This window comes from Amblyomma americanum, chromosome 6, assembly GCF_052857255.1.
Source record: "Amblyomma americanum isolate KBUSLIRL-KWMA chromosome 6, ASM5285725v1, whole genome shotgun sequence".
Classification (NCBI taxonomy): Eukaryota; Metazoa; Arthropoda; class Arachnida; order Ixodida; family Ixodidae; genus Amblyomma; species Amblyomma americanum.
In genome coordinates, this window is record NC_135502.1 from 44,927,387 (window position 1) to 44,946,234 (window position 18,848).

Below are 18,848 nucleotides of genomic sequence, written 5' to 3' on the forward strand. Positions count from 1 at the left end.
ACACCGCGTCCTTATTTTCTGCCATACATTTATGTGAGAATATGCTGTCTCAAAAGATAAGCAAGTCGAAGTAAGGAAATCGCCTGTCCCTCAATCAAATCATAAATTTTTCTCCCATACCACAACTTCAACGATGACAATAACGGTGTAACAATAATATCATATTAACTAAAAATAACAAAAAGACACCAGCTGCGCCCATTTCATTTATTCTTTACTTTCTGTAACATGTTCTATCATACGCATTTACAAGTGTGGCGGCGTCACATGCTGAAATGTGTCAAGCGGAAACGACTTTCTACAAAGCGCTCAAGAAAGGACGCACCGAAACTGAAACTAAAGAGCAGCGTTCGCTGTCTGTGGCTTCGGTTGGCTTCGGCCTCTACCACAGAGTCGCAAGAGCTTCAGATTTGGCACGTTGCTACAGTTGCAAACCGGCGTCCTTTTTTCTAATCGTGCGTTGTTCGAAACGCGGCGGATACACTTGCCACTCCCGGATTAAACAAAAATGGAGCGATGTGTGCGAACTATCGGCTAAGTGGCTACTCTAGCAGTGGTAACCGCGCAGATGCAGTCAACAGTTTTTTTCTGTCGTGTCGCCGACAGCGGAGAAGGCGTCACAGCTAAAGACGGCAAAGGTGGGCTTTTCGTATCTGCTATAGAAATGGTTCTCACACCATGTCTATTACATGCCAACAAGTGGTCCAGATCTGTCAGAAAAGCGTGAACAGTTTGCGGCACTTAAGTCTTGTGAATAATCGTTGCCTTCTCGCCTACGAGCTCACTATCAAAAACTAAACAGCGCCTGCACTGCTAAACAGGCGTTCGTGACGCTGGCTTACCTAACAAGCCTGTGCAGACTTCAAGGACCGCTAAAATGGGTATGTCTGACGCGAAAGCGCAGGATGTGATGCTTGTGTCGTGGTTCGTCCGATGCCTACCTTCAATGCCATTATTTTTCGCGGCGCTTCGTGGTGGCAAGGACCATGCAGCCGTGGTCCTGCCTTCGAAGGCGTAGGTTTAGGAGGAACGCATGTTTAAAGCTGTGGTCACAGTAATGTTTTGAGCGGCGGACTAGTTGTGACATGACTTGGGCAGCTTTTAATCCAGTTCTCTTCCAGGACACCTAATAGCTTGGTAAAAAAAAATGAGCTGCGGTTCAACTACTGCTAAACCAGGTTAGAGAGCGAAAGCTGTGGTGTATCCGGCAAGTAGACGCGGCTTGGCGGCTGTAACCCTGAGTGCGTTCCGCGCAGTGGATAGGCAGTGCACCCACACTGCCACCTTAGCAGGTGGCAGTTAACGGTTGTTCGCGAGAGGTTCGTCACCCAATGAACGCTGGCCCACTGCTGCAGTGCCGCGTGTCTGCCACCAAGTTGTCAGCACTAATGCATACACCCCACATCTCTCAACACCGCCACGTACCTCTAAGCGCGATTCAGGCGTCCGCTGCACCAGGGAGCCAGTCATGCGCCTTCCGTTTCTAAAATCATCGGCGTCTAGAAAGCTGTCAACGGGTGCGAACGCAGTGAACGCCGACCGTCTCTATCTTCAGTGCCGCTTTTCTGTTACAACGTTGTGATTGCCAACGCATGTAGCGCACATCTGTCACTACCGCCATGTAGCTTAAAGCGCGACTGAGGTGTTCACTGTCTCAGGGGGCCAGTTATGCGCCTTCCCTTTGATTTCGAATAAAATTGAGGATTGGGCTTTCGAATAAAATTGAAGATTGGTTTTGAAAGTTGGTTTTGAGGGAAGGAAATGCCGCAGTGCATGTGTCAGTGGACGCCCGAACCGCGCCGTAAGGAAGGGATAAACGTGGTTGGGCTGAAGGCCGTTCAAGGTCCTTCTCCGGCCTACGCGGCACTACTTTACCTATCCGACTACTTTACCTATCGTAGTGAAGTTTCTCAAAACCACTTCAAAATTATCCCCAAAGGGGGACACTTAATCGCTGAGTAGTTGGGACAAAGTAATAGTATAACTGGTTTTCGTAGGCACCCATACCGTAGGCACCCATAATGTGACGCGCCGCCAGTGACACCCTATCATGCGTTGGTTGATGGTTCGACTTGCTTCCGATGGCAAGTGCAAGTTGCGACTCGACGTTTTATGCTAGATCTCTCAGAGTTCCGAATGCGGCCAATGCCGCGCTTGTGCGGTAATTTGTGGACCCACAATCTTTTCCAAATGCCTAAGCATTCGTTGGTTTATAGTTCGACTCCCGACCAATAGCTGGCACAAGTTGCGACTTGCACATCTGTGCTTGATCTGACGCAGATTCGAACGCTGTATGTCCCGCCATTGTGCAACAAGCTGGGGGCCCACAATCTTTGCCCCAGAAACCACCGCCTTTCCGAGTGTCACAGCGAAACACAAACGGGAAAATACCTTAAACGCACTCCTTGCGTCCGCTGAGGCATGAACGCATGATATCTTGAGTGAAGGGTAAAAAAAAAATGCTGGTGGTTCAGCTCCGGTTTAACCTGGTCGAAAGCGAAAAGCTGCATCTCCCTGGCTATGTTTGTGGTCGAGTGACTGGTGGTCTCCATAGATGGTCATACTGACACGCACACACACACGCACAGTAGTAGGCATATTTTTTATTTGTTAAACATCTTGCTTTCTTCGAAACGACATTAAAGGCGCTCACACAAGACAGTATACAATGAAGTGAAGTAGCAGTCACTGACCATAGTCGTAAAAAGAAAGACGTTTCGAAACCCGTACGGGTTTCTTGTTCACAGTGAGCAGGACAAGAGCGGTGGCGAATTTATATCCGGAGAATGTGACGTAAAGATCGGGCGTAGATGCCTGGCATGGGGCCAGCGTTCTTGTTTAATGTTGCTTGTGATGTTTGGATGAATAGCGATTCCAGCAGAAGGCGCGTCGTCAGGTTTCTTTCCTTAGATAACATGGAGGCATTGCCCCAGTCAATCTGGTGGCCAGTGTCGTGTGCATGACCCGCCAGCGCATTTGTGGCATGCTTTTTGTTTTTCACATCACGTTGGTGGTCCTCTATGCGTCTTGAGAACTTCCCTGTCTCACCGATGTAGGCATGATTGCAGTTCAGGCATGGTATTTTGTAGACGACTCCTGGAAACTGCTCATTTGGTAGTCGGTCTTTCACATTCATTAGCTGATTCCGCAGCTTGCTGACAGGCATGTGGGCCACGCGTAAGTCGTATTTTGAGAACACACGAGACAACGCTTCGCTGATACCAGGCATGTATGGAATGCCTGCTCGTGTTCGATACGTCCTACAATCAGTGGTAGCTGGATGTGCAGCTCGTTCTTGTAGCTTTGATATGAATCGGCTCGGATAACCGTTGGCTGACAGTTCTTCGTGCACTCTTTTTAACTTTTTTTCTTGATCTTCTCGGCTTTTGCAGACACGTGTCGCACGTTTGGTCAGTGATGTGACGACGGAGGCTTTGTGCGCAACTGGATGATTTGAATGAAAATTTAAGTACTGGGCTGTGTGCGTAGGCTTTCTGTACACAGAGAACGAAAGGCGATTGTCCCTCCGCTCGACCAGGACATCCAAGAAGGGAAGGCGGTTTTCTTGCTCAAACTCGGCCGTGAACTTCAAGCTTGGTTCGACACTGTTTAGTTCATGTAGAAACCGCGACGCGTCCTCTTTCCTTAATATGCAAAAACAGTCGTCGACATACTGGTAGAAGACCTTGGGTGCTGGAGTGAAAGCATTCAATACCTTGTCCTCTAGTGCTTCCATGACGAGGTTTGCTGTGGTGACCGATATGGAAGCGCCCATCCCAGTGCCTTGGGTCTGTCTGTAGAACTTTGAATTAAAGGAAAAATACGTATTGCTTAGGCAGAACCGTAGCAGTGTGCTCAGCTCTGGAACGTCGAAGGGCGTACGACTTGCCAGATTGCGGTCCTTCTCCAACGCTTCCTCGCACGTGGAAACGGCTAGGTCAACCGGGACACTGGTGAAGAGTGCCGTGACGTCGAAGGAGACCATTACGTCCTCTGCGTCCAATTCCAAGTCATGCAGTTTCTGAACAAAATTTGAAGAGTTCCCGATGTACGTCCTAGTCTTTCCGGATAAAGGGCTGAACACTTCGTGGAGGTACCCCGAAAGTCGATACAGTGGCGACCTTGTGAAGTCCACTATCGGGCGTAGGGGGACTCCAGGCTTGTGGATCTTCGGTAGACCGTATATAGCAGGAGCCGAACCATTTGTGCATAGGAGGCGGTAGTAAAGTTTCTTGTTATCCGGGGGCACGAGCTTAAATAGGCCCGCCAGCAGTTCTTGCAATTTTGTTTGCAATCTGGCCGTAGGATCGCGTGGTACAGACAAGTAGGTGCCGTCGTTCAGTAAACCGATCATCTTGTCATTGTATTCACTGCGGTTGAGCAGGACGGTAGCATTCCCTTTGTCTGCCGGTAAGATGGCAATCTCCGGGTTCCTTCTGAGGTCGCGTATGGCTCGTTTCTCAGCCACAGAGAAGAGGGGCTTATGCCGCCACTTCGAGAGAACGCCAATGGCGCGAGTGCGGGCTTCATCTCGGACGTTCATAGGTAGCAGGCTTACCGCACACTCAACCGCACAGATTACCTTTTTCTTTTCTGGTGGGCGATCTGTATTAAAGCTCAAACCGCGGCAGAGGACAGAGGTTTCAGCTGCGCTTGGCTTGTAGGAGGAGAGGTTCACCACAACCTGTCTTTTGTTCTCTTTCCTTGGAATCTGAAGAGCATCAATCTTCTTCTCATGCGATGCCTTGCAATGCCGTTCTCTTACTGCTGCCGTGTAGTTGGTGTGCAGTTGTACGTCCGGAAAGCGCTCTTGGACAATGTATTCGAGCTGTCTCCGCGCGAAAAACGGGTCGGTCTCGAGGCACTTTATCTTCTGCCGGCATTCCTGAACACGTGCAAGTACCAGTTTTCTTTCGGCGTGTTGAATGATCTGGTGGCCCCAGACGGAGTGGACGGGAGTTTTGAGACGGAGAGACTTGGGTACCAGGTTCTCCCACCTGCATGTCAGGTTGAAGTCTAGATGGGTCTTGAAGGCTGCGACTCTTGAAGTTAGTGAAACAAAGCGACGAATCTTGGTGACCACGTCTTGTCCGTAAATGCTCCGAAAGTTCATGTAGTCAAGAGTTCGACGGAAATCCGTCTGGTCAGGCATGGTGATGCAATGAAGTGAAGTAGCAGTCACTGACCATAGTCGAAAAAAGAAAGACGTTTCGAAACCCGTACGGGTTTCTTGTTCACAGTGAGCAGGACAAGAGCGGTGGCGAATTTATATCCGGAGAATGTGACATAAAGATCGGGCGTAGATGCCTGGCATGGGGCCAGCGTTCTTGTTTAATGTTGCTTGTGATGTTTGGATGAATAGTGATTCCAGCAGAAGGCGCGTCGTCAGGTTTCTTTCCTTAGATAAGATGGAGGCATTGCCCCAGTCAATCTGGTGGCCAGTGTCGTGTGCATGACCCGCCAGCGCATTTGTGGCATGCTTTTTGTTTTTCACATCACGTTGGTGGTCCTTTATGTGTCTTGAGAACTTCCCTGTCTCACCGATGTAGGCATGATTGCAGTTCAGGCATGGTATTTTGTAGACGACTCCTGGAAACTGCTCATTTGGTAGTCAGTCTTTCACATTCATTTCTTTCACATTCACGCGCCTTCTGCTGGAATCGCTATTCATCCAAACATCACAAGCAACATTAAACAAGAACGCTGGCCCCATGCCAGGCATCTACGCCCGATCTTTACGTCACATTCTCCGGATATAAATTCGCCACCGCTCTTGTCCTGCTCACTGTGAACAAGAAACCCGTACGGGTTTCGAAACGTCTTTCTTTTTTCGACTATGGTCAGTGACTGCTACTTCACTTCATTGCATCACCATGCCTGACCAGACGGATTTCCGTCGAACTCTTGACTACATGAACTTTCGGAGCATTTACGGACAAGACGTGGTCACCAAGATTCGTCGCTTTGTTTCACTAACTTCAAGAGTCGCAGCCTTCAAGACCCATCTAGACTTCAACCTGACATGCAGGTGGGAGAACCTGGTACCCAAGTCTCTCCGTCTCAAAACTCCCGTCCACTCCGTCTGGGGCCACCAGATCATTCAACACGCCGAAAGAAAACTGGTACTTGCACGTGTTCAGGAATGCCGGCAGAAGATAAAGTGCCTCGAGACCGACTCGTTTTTCGCGCGGAGACAGCTCGAATACATTGTCCAAGAGCGCTTTCCGGACGTACAACTGCACGCCAACTACACGGCAGCAGTAAGAGAACGGCATTGCAAGGCATCGCATGAGAAGAAGATTGATGCTCTTCGGATTCCAAGGAAAGAGAACAAAAGACAGGTTGTGGTGAACCTCTCCTCCTACAAGCCAAGCGCAGCTGAAACCTCTGTCCTCTGCCGCGGTTTGAGCTTTAATACAGATCGCCCACCAGAAAAGAAAAAGGTAATCTGTGCGGTTGAGCGTGCGGTAAGCCTGCTACCTATGAACGTCCGAGATGAAGCCCGCACTCGCGCCATTGGCGTTCTCTCGAAGTGGCGGCATAAGCCCCTCTTCTCTGTGGCTGAGAAACGAGCCATACGCGACCTCAGAAGGAACCCGGAGATTGCCATCTTACCGGCAGACAAAGGAAATTCTACCGTCCTGCTCAACCGCAGTGAATACAATGACAAGATGATCGGTTTACTGAACGACGGCACCTACTTGTCTGTACCACGCGATCCTACGGCCAGATTGCAAACAAAATTGCAAGAACTGCTGGCGGGCCTATTTAAGCTCGTGCCCCCGGATAACAAGAAACTTTACTACCGCCTCCTATGCACAAATGGTTCGGCTCCTGCTATATACGGTCTACCGAAGATCCACAAGCCTGGAGTCCCCCTACGCCCGATAGTGGACTTCACAAGGTCGCCACTGTATCGACTTTCGGGGTACCTCCACGAAGTGTTCAGCCCTTTATCCGGAAAGACTAGGACGTACATCGGGAACTCTTCAAATTTTGTTCAGAAACTGCGTGACTTGGAATTGGACGCAGAGGACGTAATGGTCTCCTTCGACGTCACGGCACTCTTCACCAGTGTCCCGGTTGACCTAGCCGTTTCCACGTGCGAGGAAGCGTTGGAGAAGGACCGCAATCTGGCAAGTCGTACGCCCTTCGACGTTCCAGAGCTGAGCACACTGCTACGGTTCTGCCTAAGCAATACGTATTTTTCTTTTAATTCAAAGTTCTACAGACAGACCCAAGGCACTGCGATGGGCGCTTCCATATCGGTCACCACAGCAAACCTCATCATTGAAGCACTAGAGGACAAGGTATTGAATGCTTTCACTCCAGCACCCAAGGTCTTCTACCAGTATGTCGACGACTGTTTTTGCATATTAAGGAAAGAGGACGCGTCGCGGTTTCTACATGAACTAAACAGTGTCGAACCAAGCTTGAAGTTCACGGCCGAGTTTGAGCAAGAAAACCGCCTTCCCTTCTTGGATGTCCTGGTCGAGCGGAGGGACAATCGCCTTTCGTTCTCTGTGTACAGAAAGCCTACGCACCCAGCCCAGTACTTAAATTTTCATTCAAATCATCCAGTTGCGCACAAAGCCTCCGTCATCACATCACTGACCAAACGTGCGACACGTGTCCGCAAAAGCCGAGAAGATCAAGAAAAGGAGTTAAAAAGAGTGCACGAAGAACTGTCAGCCAACGATTATCCGAGCCGATTCATATCAAAGCTACAAGAACAAGCTGCACATCCAGCTACCACTGATTGTAGGACGTATCGAACACGAGCAGGCATTCCATACATGCCTGGTATCAGCGAAGCGTTGTCTCGTGTGTTCTCAAAATACGACTTACGCGTGGCCCACATGCCTGTCAGCAAGCTGCGGAATCAGCTAATGAATGTGAAAGACCGACTACCAAATGAGCAGTTTCCAGGAGTCGTCTACAAAATACCATGCCTGAACTGCAATCATGCCTACATCGGTGAGACAGGGAAGTTCTCAAGACGCATAAAGGACCACCAACGTGATGTGAAAAACAAAAAGCATGCCTCAAATGCGCTGGCGGGTCATGCACACGACACTGGCCACCAGATTGACTGGGGCAATGCCTCCATCTTATCTAAGGAAAGAAACCTGACGACGCGCCTTCTGCTGGAATCGCTATTCATCCAAACATCACAAGCAACATTAAACAAGAACGCTGGCCCCATGCCAGGCATCTACGCCCGATCTTTACGTCACATTCTCCGGATATAAATTCGCCACCGCTCTTGTCCTGCTCACTGTGAACAAGAAACCCGTACGGGTTTCGAAACGTCTTTCTTTTTTCGACTATGGTCAGTGACTGCTACTTCACTTCATTGCATCACCATGCCTGACCAGACGGATTTCCGTCGAACTCTTGACTACAAGACAGTATATATTTAATATAGCTTCGGTGATATCTACAACTGTATTATTGCTCCTTGTATGTGGAAATATGGAACCTAATCCGGTTCCAAACGATGCTGTGCAAACACTGCAGATAATTTCAGAAAGCCAAATTGAAAAAGAAATTCATTTTTTGGGGAAAGGAAATGGCGCAATGTGAGACAGGTGTCATTTCTTTTTCTTAAAACCAACTTTCACTTTCCTTCCCTTAGGGGCGCGTTTCTGTGTCCATGGAGATATGTAAGACTGGTGTCTGTGCATTTCTCAAATAGACGGGCTTGATGTCTGGTCTGTTTGTGCCAGGCAGTGTCGCGCCTCAGTGTCAGGCAGTGTCGCACGAGGTAGCACACGCGGAGCGTGTGCTACCTCGATGATTAACAGCTGGGCGCCCCATCCCAGCTGTTGTGTGCAAAGTGTTGCGCGCGTGTTTTTCCTTTCTTTTATTAACTCTGCACGCACGCAACTTGTACAAATGTATTCTTATGTGAATAGTATATTTATCACCTCTCCCTCTATACTGTCCCCTCACCTCTATCATTTCAGATCTTCAAACTACCTGCTATCCTTAATTTGCACTGCCCCAGCTCAGCTGCCGCTGCCGTAGTGATGGCAGATGCAGGGGTTAGCAAAAATCTTTTACTTCCTTTTTCTTTTTATTTTACATTAAACACTTACTACTACTACTACTGCACTCTAATGACAGTCAAGTTTAACGTATGGCCGAGAGACAACAGAAAGGGCAATGCAAGTGAAGTAAATGCCATGGGCCGTGGCCTAACCTATTAACTGTGAGTGCCAGGCGCTGGCGTGACCCACTTTCGTTATTTCTTTTATACAACGCTGCAGGTGCATTTGGCCAAGCAGGAAGATGAACAATAAAAATGGAGCTCCGTATAGACACTACCTTATATACCTTTCTTTTTTTAAAACATCTTGACCAACAGTATGCAAAACCTGAACAAAGCGTTATTGAGAACAGGTCTACACCAACTCAAAAAACCAAGGTTACAAAGACAGAACACAAAAATAAAAAGTAGTAAGCACTCTGGCTGTCTGTTCCTTTTGAACCGAACTGTAGCCCTCAGCAGCGCCTCAAAATAGTTGGTGCATGACCTCTTATAACCCTAGTAGTCGATCACCAGGCATGGGCTGTATCGAAGGTACTAGCTTTGGTTACATTTTATGTATCAGTATTAGGTATTGCTTGCCAAAAATTAAAGTTTTGGCATCAAAAATATATTTTAGTGTATCGTGTATTTTAACGATACTCAATACTAAAAAAAAAAATGTTCCGCAATGTTCCGCAGGTTTTAAGACCACTGTGAGTCAGACTTTGTGCCGGCAGTGCTCACTGAGGTGGTATAGGGTACCGTGAAAAGGAACGTAGTGCAATTAAACAGAGGCAATGCCAGTACCATTGCCCTGGCCAGTCTTCTTTCTTCCTGCGTTCGTTGCTTGACAGGTAGATGAGATGCCTTGTGCTTCTGCCCACTTGGTGACAAAAGGGATGAGACGATAGGCTCTCTGTTGTGGTAGAAAAAATGCGGCTTCATCCCTATTACAGGTCACGGTGGTTGCCAACAGAAGCGGATGACTTTCATTGTCATGCTTAGGAGATTGATTACAGAACATTTGATGCTCACTTTGTCAGAGTGATGAAGGTTATGCATGGGCCAGTGTGGTCATTGGCGCCAGCAGCATAAAATGCGTCAGCCGGAGCACTCCTTTCTTTCAAAGAACCAGGTGCTTCTTTGAAACAAGCCATAGTTCTCGAGGCGGAAGTGAAACTAGTTTCTTAACTATACTGCCACAATTCTCAATCCGACATGGTTATATGCTTCACTCTTATCCGTTGATTAAAAGCTCCTTCATAAGATAAAACACGGCAATATCCTCATCTTCACCTGTAGAGAAGCTTTCTTTATTTTTTTTCTCTTAAAGCTTGGCTGCATCGTCGAGGTGGCAGTTTGAGCAAATGCAGTTACTTAATACTGTTAAGTAAAAAGAACATCTACGTACCAGAGGTTAACAAGATATGTTCTGCCTAGTAAAAACTTTCAGCCCTTTTTATTTTCTGTTCTTTTTCTTCCTGCTTTAAATGCAGAATGTTCAACTTCAAATGTCTGTAACACCGTGCTAGGGAAATAACTTCAAGTGCAAAGAGTTTGCATCTTTTAGCACAAGGCAATTGCAGCTCGGTAAATACTGCAGTAACAAACGAAAAACATATCCAAAAGTTATAAGTGTATCCGTATATAGTCAAGTGCTTACAGAGATGTTTATATGAAGAATATTAGCTTAAAAAAAGATTGCTAGGCTGCTTATGGAAGCGATTGTTCCAACATTACCATGGCTTCAGTAATTTTCTAACGTTGTAACGAAGTCAGCTGCTCTGACAGTGGATTTTAAATAAATTGGAAGTTAAAGAAATCAGTGTGGCTGGATTCAATAAAACCTTTCAAAAACAAGGCACTATCTCGAATGTACTAACGATTAAAGAAATCAGTGTGGAAATATGGGGGACCAGCCTTCCGCCCCCACTACACCCCCACTCCGCGGATGCTGCGTTCCCACTCGCTAACCGCGGAGGGGTTCGTGCTCGAGGGACAAAGGGAAAGGACGACAAAGCGTGAACACTCATATGCTATTTATTACACTTGCAATTAATACACAGAGCGGGCCAGCTAGCTACAGAACATCGAGGCATTCCTCAGGAATAGAAGGCTACGTAGCAAGGGCTTCCGACTTACCAGCTGGGGCAGGGGTGCGACTTCGGAAGTATCCGCGGCGAACATTTGTATGCGCCAACAATGGCGGCCGAGTTTTCCCGTGCGCGCCGCATTCTTGGCACAAAGCCATCCATGAGAATTTGCTGGGGAAGGAGACGAGAGCGCGCGTTCGCTGCGCTCGTTTCGCTGCCTGGAACCAGAAGTCCAGCGGCAAGGCACGACGGATCTCCGTGCGCCTGCCACGGAAGGTTGATGAGAGTGTCTGGCTGCAACTGCTCACGACTCTGGCCGGATCCCAAAGAGACCTCTCTCCGGTTCCGCAGAATTCCGCATAACCTACGAGGTGGCGCACCAGTCGCTGTTTCCCCTTCCCCCATGAGGGAGACTTCCCTCCTCGCCCAGCCGGTGCTGTCCTGACGCACGGTGGTGAAGATGGGCCGCATCGAAATGGAGGGGGGAAACATATCGCAGAGAAATATCTTTTAATCATTTTTTCATCTTATTGATACTGGTGATTTTAGTCATGTATTCAAGTGTAGACGGTACAGTATCGACTACCTGCATCGGGAATCAGTTTCGGTAATGAATCTTGTTTCGTTATCGGAAATATAATTTTTCAGTGTAACGGTATCGAAGGCATTTTATGTAGTATTGTGCCCAGCCCCGTCGCTATCTTTGATTCTCACACTCAAGCATATTTTACCTTGCTTTCTTTCCAGAAGTACCTAAGTGGGATCAAGGAAAACCTCAACACGCACAAAATATGGGCAGTCAACATTGGAGAGAAAAGTTGTCCAAGTTGGACCTTGATCGCGAGTGCTCGGCTCCAACATCAGAAGACTGCTGTTGGTTGTGTGACGACCTGGAAAACTGGAGTACTGTCCTGAATGCTCTTCAGCTTGACCTCACTGAGTGGCAAGTCGGAAAGCTGCAGCTGAGCACACTAGCAGGATGCAGCTCAACTGATGTGGAGGAATGGGATATTCCTTACAATGCATCTTTCTTCATGGTGTGGCTACCAAAAAAACACAGTTGTGTCAAAGCAATCAGCATTACACAAGATCATCCATGTCTGCATGTCACTGAAGTTCCTGATAGCATCAGTCAGCGTGCTTCAAACCTGCATCACATTTCCATCCAAGGAAACACGTCCTTTGACTGGGCTCTGCTTCTTGATGCCCTTAGTCCTATAGAGCAACTGGAGGTTCTTGAACTTAGAGATGTCATTGTGAGCGACAGCTTAGCTGTACAACTTGCTCACATTCTCGCAGGGAACCGCACCTCGGTCAGGAGAGTAAAGCTGTCACAAGCCACAATTCATTGCAGCGCCTCTGACATTCTTATGATCGGCATTTCGCAATGTGAGTGCCTGAAAGAGCTTATGTTCAGTTCCAACTTAAATCCTGCTGGACTGAGACATTTCATAAGTTTATTGAGATCTACAAAGACTTTGGAGGCATTGCATTTGGAAGAACTCGAAAATGGTGACGGCACTACGGAATCAGATCCTGAGAAAAACAATGCAGAAATATGGCATGCTATTGGTGAGCTCCTCGGGAAAAATGCATCGCTCTCTGAGCTTCACTATCTAGCATGTAGCAGTGGCTGTGCAGAGTTTCTCAGTGCCCTTGAAACCAACAGTGTACTGACAAGCCTGATAATTGCCTGCAACATTGATGATTGTATGTATATTGGCCCCCGTATTGGTGCTGTGCTAAAGTCGGTGCTGTCCAAAAACAAAGGCCTTCGTTCACTGACTTTTGAAGGGTGCCAGATTGACAATGGTGCTGCTGAACTGATATCTCAGGGACTTCAACAAAACACTACGCTTGAGTGCCTTGATGTTTCTCAGTCTTCTGTGCGTCCTCAAGTTCGAGATCTTCTGAGTGCTCTAGAACTGAATAAGACACTGCGTTTATTGAAGATTGGTGTTAGTGAGGCAACGTCAAGTGAGAGGTAAGTAATTTTGATAATGCTTGCATGTTAAATGCAGTTTTCTTTCAAAGAGCACAAGTCTTTGGGAAGAAGCATGTTAAGGATGATTCATAGAAAGGTCATGCAAAGTGCAAGCAGGAAAAAACAAAGTTTCACAGAAGCATGAGGGCTCTATATCTTTTAGACTCGGGAAACATAGGGGACTTCTTTGCTTTATTTATGCAGCAGCAAACCGTATGCAGTCGAGCCTACTTATAACAGATTCCGTTTGTTGTAGCCGATGTTCATAGTAATTGAACTCTCCATACAAGAGCCAAAGTCCTCCAAAATTGACGTTTAGTTCTTTAAAAAACAGTTATGCTCATCTGCTTGTTCAAAGTAGACCCTACGGCAGCTTTTTGCAAGCTTTTCATGACGGTCATTTTCTCACTGATACCCTTGCTGCCAACACTCAACATTAGGGATGGGATATAACTAATTGTAGTTGAAGAGTCCATGGCAGCTAGCAGCAAGTAAGCCGCATTAATCAGATTCCTAACAGTAGGGGAGTGCTCGTACTTGGCGTTGAATGGCTTTGTCTGAGCACGTAGTACTGTGATGTTGTTGTCCGCAGGAAACATCTGGCCAGCAATGCGTCAGCAAAGCGTTGCCACAGATCTACATGCATCTGATCACATGTGTTTTGAGAGCTTCATCTATACACTGAAGCAGGGAAAAGTTGGACATATTGGTATTGGTTCATTTTGATGGATAACACAGAGCAAGAAAGACGAGGCACATGAGAAAAGCACACACTTCTTGCTAGTACTTCTTGCTGCTTGTTAGTAGCGCTTGTAGTGTGTGCCTTCCTCATGTGTGTCATCTTTATTGTGCAGTGCTATCCTTCAAAATGAGCATCTATCGTTCCTAGGCCCATGCAGCGACGAAAGTAGAACAGCGCTCTTGGCACAGAATGTATGAGCAGTGCTTCTTGCTGTCTGATGCTGCCTGCACATGGAGCAGCACAAAAGATGAACCGACTGGGCAGGTGATGCATGCCATGTGACCAGCATGGCTAGCAAGGCATTCAAACTTCTCAAATCTCTGCTCTTGATCCACGACGATGGGCAGTAAAGATTTCAGTGATGCCCCTGTTTCGTGCCCACCGCACTACTTCCACTAGAGATGCTTTACCCAACTGGCAAACACACAGACAATGATTGCCCCCGTAGGCCATCGCTGCGTGCCTTTTATTGCATGTTCTTTCAGGGGCAGTGTCGCAAGGGCTGAGAGATGCTTTTTGATCTCTGCGCTTGCTGTTAAGTGCAACCTCATCAACTTAGATGAGAGTTTACGGCGCCTCCTCATTCACTATAACCGAGTGGTGTGACCAGAGCTGTTCGTTGGGTCTGAGTCGAGTTTCCATTGCCCTGATGCACATTTGGATGGTAACACCACACTCGTTCGTAATAAACGAGCATTCATTATATCTGCGGCGGTTATAAGTGGCCTCGACTGCAATATGCATGTGTATAAAGGATGTTGCTAAGGCAGAAAAGTCCATTTTCAGGTCGACATTCTTTTGTCTTTGCAGTCTGTGACATCCTAGGGCTAAAATAGGGTTCTGTTTTTGTTCTCGTATTTGTTTTTTTGTGCTAATGAATAGGCACATTTCCTGGTTTGGTATGCCAAGAGTGTCCAGTAGAGGTTGCATTTTCTGGGTGGGAAGTGTGCATTAGTGCAAGGTAAGTGTGCTATTGCCCATGTGCTGATACTTAGGTGCGTGGTAAAAGTACTGCATGTGGTCAAAATTTACCCGAAGTGCTCCTATACATTGTGCCTCCTAATGTGGCTTATGCTTGGGGCATAATAATAGATTGAGTACCTAGTGATACATGAACAAAATTTGAAGTTCTAGATGGATGCTGCTCTATATGTAGTACAGTTCAAGCCTGCCCTACTTTATTGTTAATGGGAGACAAGGCAGTTAAAACTGTTGTTGTTATTTATTCATAAAATACAACAGAATTGGGCACACATAACTCTTTAGGAATATTTCAGAATTGCGTTTTGTTTTAAGCTTGCTGTTATAGTTACTAAGTAATTAAAATTAACACCCTCATAAAGTCATCCCCCGGGCTGTAAATAATTAAGATGAAAATGCATAATTTTTAATGTCAAAATGTTCCCAAAAACCCTTTTCTGTTCAGTAAAGCTATCAGTTTTTTTTTAGATGCCCCAAACTCATCGATAAAAATCAAACCTCAGCATGTATATTTCCATAAAAACATTTCTTACCAAATTAACTTTCAAAAACTATTGCTCATATAAAAAAAATCAGGAGCTTTATCGCAGTTCTCAGTGTCTCAGGATTCGTGCACAAAAAGCAGAATCATTTTGCTGCCATTCATTGTGAAATGCTAAAGGTATGAGTGATAGCACTCACAGAAAAAGTGAAAGCTGAGAAAATCTACCTTAGAGTTTATTTCCTTATCTGCCGCATATGTCGCCTCATTTGCTTTCAGTCAGAGAAATGTGGCATTGCTATCGCAGTGGCTCAGTGGTTATGGTTATGGCTGCTGACCTAAAAGACGCGAGCTTGGTCCCGGCCACAGCGGTCGCATTTCGATGGCGGTGAAATGCTAGAGGCCCATGTACTGTGCGATGTCGGTGCTCGTTAAAGAACCCCAAATGGTCGAAATTATCGGAAGCCCTCCACTATGACGTCCCTCATAGCCTGAGTAGCTTTGGGACGTTAAGCCCCATAAACAAAAATGTGGCATTACAACCAGCCGAAGCTTTGATCTCTCTTCTTCATAGTGGTACTAAGATGGCGGTGTTCTGTGGTCTGAAAGCCATGTGGAAGTCCAATTAGCTCACAGTTTTTAACAGCCACACATAAAGAAAACATTGTTCGGAATTTATGCATATTTTTCTGTAATTTTTGTTATAAGACTGATGAAGACTCAAAGATTACAAAAAAAACTAATTGGAAAAATGGAAATTGTGACCAAAGTGCCCATTTTAGTTGCTGCGACCCCCCTTAAGATATTTAAAGGAATACGACGACACTGAACACAAAGTATAATTTCTCATACACACCATGCTCATGTGATGTCACTGAAGGGTTTTCTCCGAGCCATAAGTTTCTTTATTCTGTGCATTGCCTAACAAGGCCTTGAAAGGCATTTCAAACATAGTTAATTAACCTGCCCACTAATTCTTGTGCAAATCACCATGATACCCAATATAAGTCTACACATAGCAGAGGACCTGCAATCATTCTTCAAAAAGTGCTCGCTGTTCCAGTACTTGTTTCAGACCTCTGCTCTTCAATAACATCATTCTCAGTGCTAACAAAGCACAACAAGCTGAGAAACCATTAACCAGATTCAGCACCACCAACAGCTGACTCCAGTGGAAGCATAACGGCAGGAAAGCAAGCAAACTTGAAGCGTTGCATATGCCTTAACTACCAGCAATTGGCCTATATACCAGGAAAAAAAAGAAACCACTTAATATGCAGTCACTGAATGGAGTATTGTGAGCTTCTTGTGATGCCAATGCTGATGCAAGCTGACTGACAGCCTTTGATCAGTTATAACCCCACCATTAATCCACCTTTGAGAAATGATTTCTATGGGTAATCCTACCAGTGATGGCAGTAACAGCTCGACTAATTTTATAATCTTTCACTTAAAAAGCAGGCTCTTGAGTCGCCGGAATAGCAGCATAGCAACCTTGTATTTCTGCGATTCTCTGGACACATTCTGATCCACAAAATTTTTGGTGTGATTGAGCTTCCTCCATGTTTCTCTTTCACTGTTGATTCATATTTGTTTTACAGGAAAGCATTGTCCTTGGAGCTTGCCAGGAACCAGTGGTATGGCCGTGTGCAGGTCCCCTGGTGCGACATGGATGTTGAAGGACTTGTTGCTTCCTTGTTGGATCCATTGCATTGTCCCACTGAGCTTCACCTCTACACAGAGCTGCTGTCTGAGCCATCTTTCTCTGCTGTATGCAATGCGCTGGCTTCTGATACTTGTGTGAAGGACTTGACAGTCTACTTTGGCAGTGACACTTCTGTGTGTGTGGCAAGCCTGCTCCAAATGCTTCAGGAAAACACATCACTGAGATCCCTTACATTTTATGATAGCTTCGACGAGCCAGGCTTGTCTGTTTTGGCATCACAGGGCCTCATCGTGAATGAATTTGTGACAGATCTGACTATCGTTTGCTATAATATGAGCACCATGAGTGCAGAACTGCTTGGTTTGTTGCTTTTGACAAATGAAAGTCTTCATAAGCTGGTCTTGTCGTGCCATTCTGGACTGGAACCAGGATGCCTTGATGCCATATCAGATGGACTAATTCAAAATCATTTCATCACTAAGGTGGATGTTGACTGCTCAAGTCCAGCGATAAAGGCAGCTGTTAAACGGAATGTTTTGTGCCTCCATCGTGCTGTTCGTTTTGTCCTGATGCAAAATGTTGGGAAATTGTGTGCCGAAGCATTTGAGTTCCTCGAGACAAAGGAATCTTTAATTTCCTGCATGAAATCAACCTCTGGGATGACTGAAGCAGAGGCAAAAGCTGCTTTGAAGGCTGCAAGGAAATTTATCTGGACCAATTATTTTTTCATTAACCGCATAGTTGCTCACAAAGTGGAATGCTATGCAGGAGAAGGCACTCAAATAGACAAGCTCAATTTTCACTGTTGGCTTGCCATCGCAAAACATCTGAAAGTTTCCGATGTTTATGCATGAGATCAGTGGAAACAGTGCAGGAGCAGGCTTTCTCATTTGTTCAGATGTGACTTTTCTATGTTAAGCACACTGTGTTATGCATATCTGTGAACTTCTAAATTTTTAGTCTCAATAAATGTGAGGAAATCCTTCTGAAAGAGTATTGTTACTTATTGTCAAGATTTTTTTCTTGTTTTCACTTAAGGGAAGGTTCAGTGAAGGCTCATTGGCTTATGTCAGTGCCGCTTTATTATTTTTGTGTCTCCTGATTTCATTATAGGAAAATGATTTTGTTTTTAATACTGTGCAGCACTGCATTACAGTAGCATACAGCTGTTTATTAAGTTCTCATGCTCATGATGAAGGGCGAGTCTCGCATATGCCCTCATGGTTTGATCTTAAATTCATGTTACAAAGCAGCAATGCCCTGTTTACATAGAAATAGAAAATGCCATTTAAGATCAGGAATGTGCATTACACACAAAAAAAACTGATCTGTCTGGCAAAAATATTGCTGTATGGCTTATGTTCCTGTCCTGATTTCTTGACATAAACTTAATTGTGTGTGTTCATTCCCTAGGAGCCAGTGTGCATGCTTGATGTGAGCATCGTGGCCTGCACATATCGAGCAAGTGAATACTTGCTAGGTTGAGCTCTTCGGATCTACATTTCCATCAAATCTTCTTCATGTAGCAATGGGAAAAGTCTGTGACCTGGAAATAAATTTCCCACAATACCCCTGTGCTGGTTATATGACTGGCCACCACATACTGTGGGGCGAGCGTATCCAGCATGTTCTTCTCACAAGGGTGCCAAATGATAAGGTGAAGTAAAGGAAGGCACCAATCTGCACACTAGTGAATTGACTATTTTATTCTCTGAGTAATATACTGTCAATTAAGCCAGAAACAAGAGAAGCAGTACAGTTGCAAAATAACATGAAAGATATGGTATTGTTTTTGTTTTTTTTATGCTGTGGAGGCAAGGTATGATGAATCAGCTTACCGGTAAAGATACTGAAGACAAGCTGACGC

The 18,848-nt window shown here is 45.9% G+C and overlaps 1 long non-coding RNA gene across 1 annotated transcript; it reads left to right on the forward strand.

Annotated features, from left to right (window-relative positions):
• Nucleotides 1–392: 392 nt before the first annotated feature.
• LOC144136734 (uncharacterized) lies at nt 393–18,556 on the forward strand. The gene is made up of 3 exons (XR_013315662.1): nt 393–638; nt 11,875–13,111; nt 16,917–18,556. It is a non-coding gene; the product is annotated as an uncharacterized LOC144136734 (long non-coding RNA).
• Nucleotides 18,557–18,848: the final 292 nt, after the last annotated feature.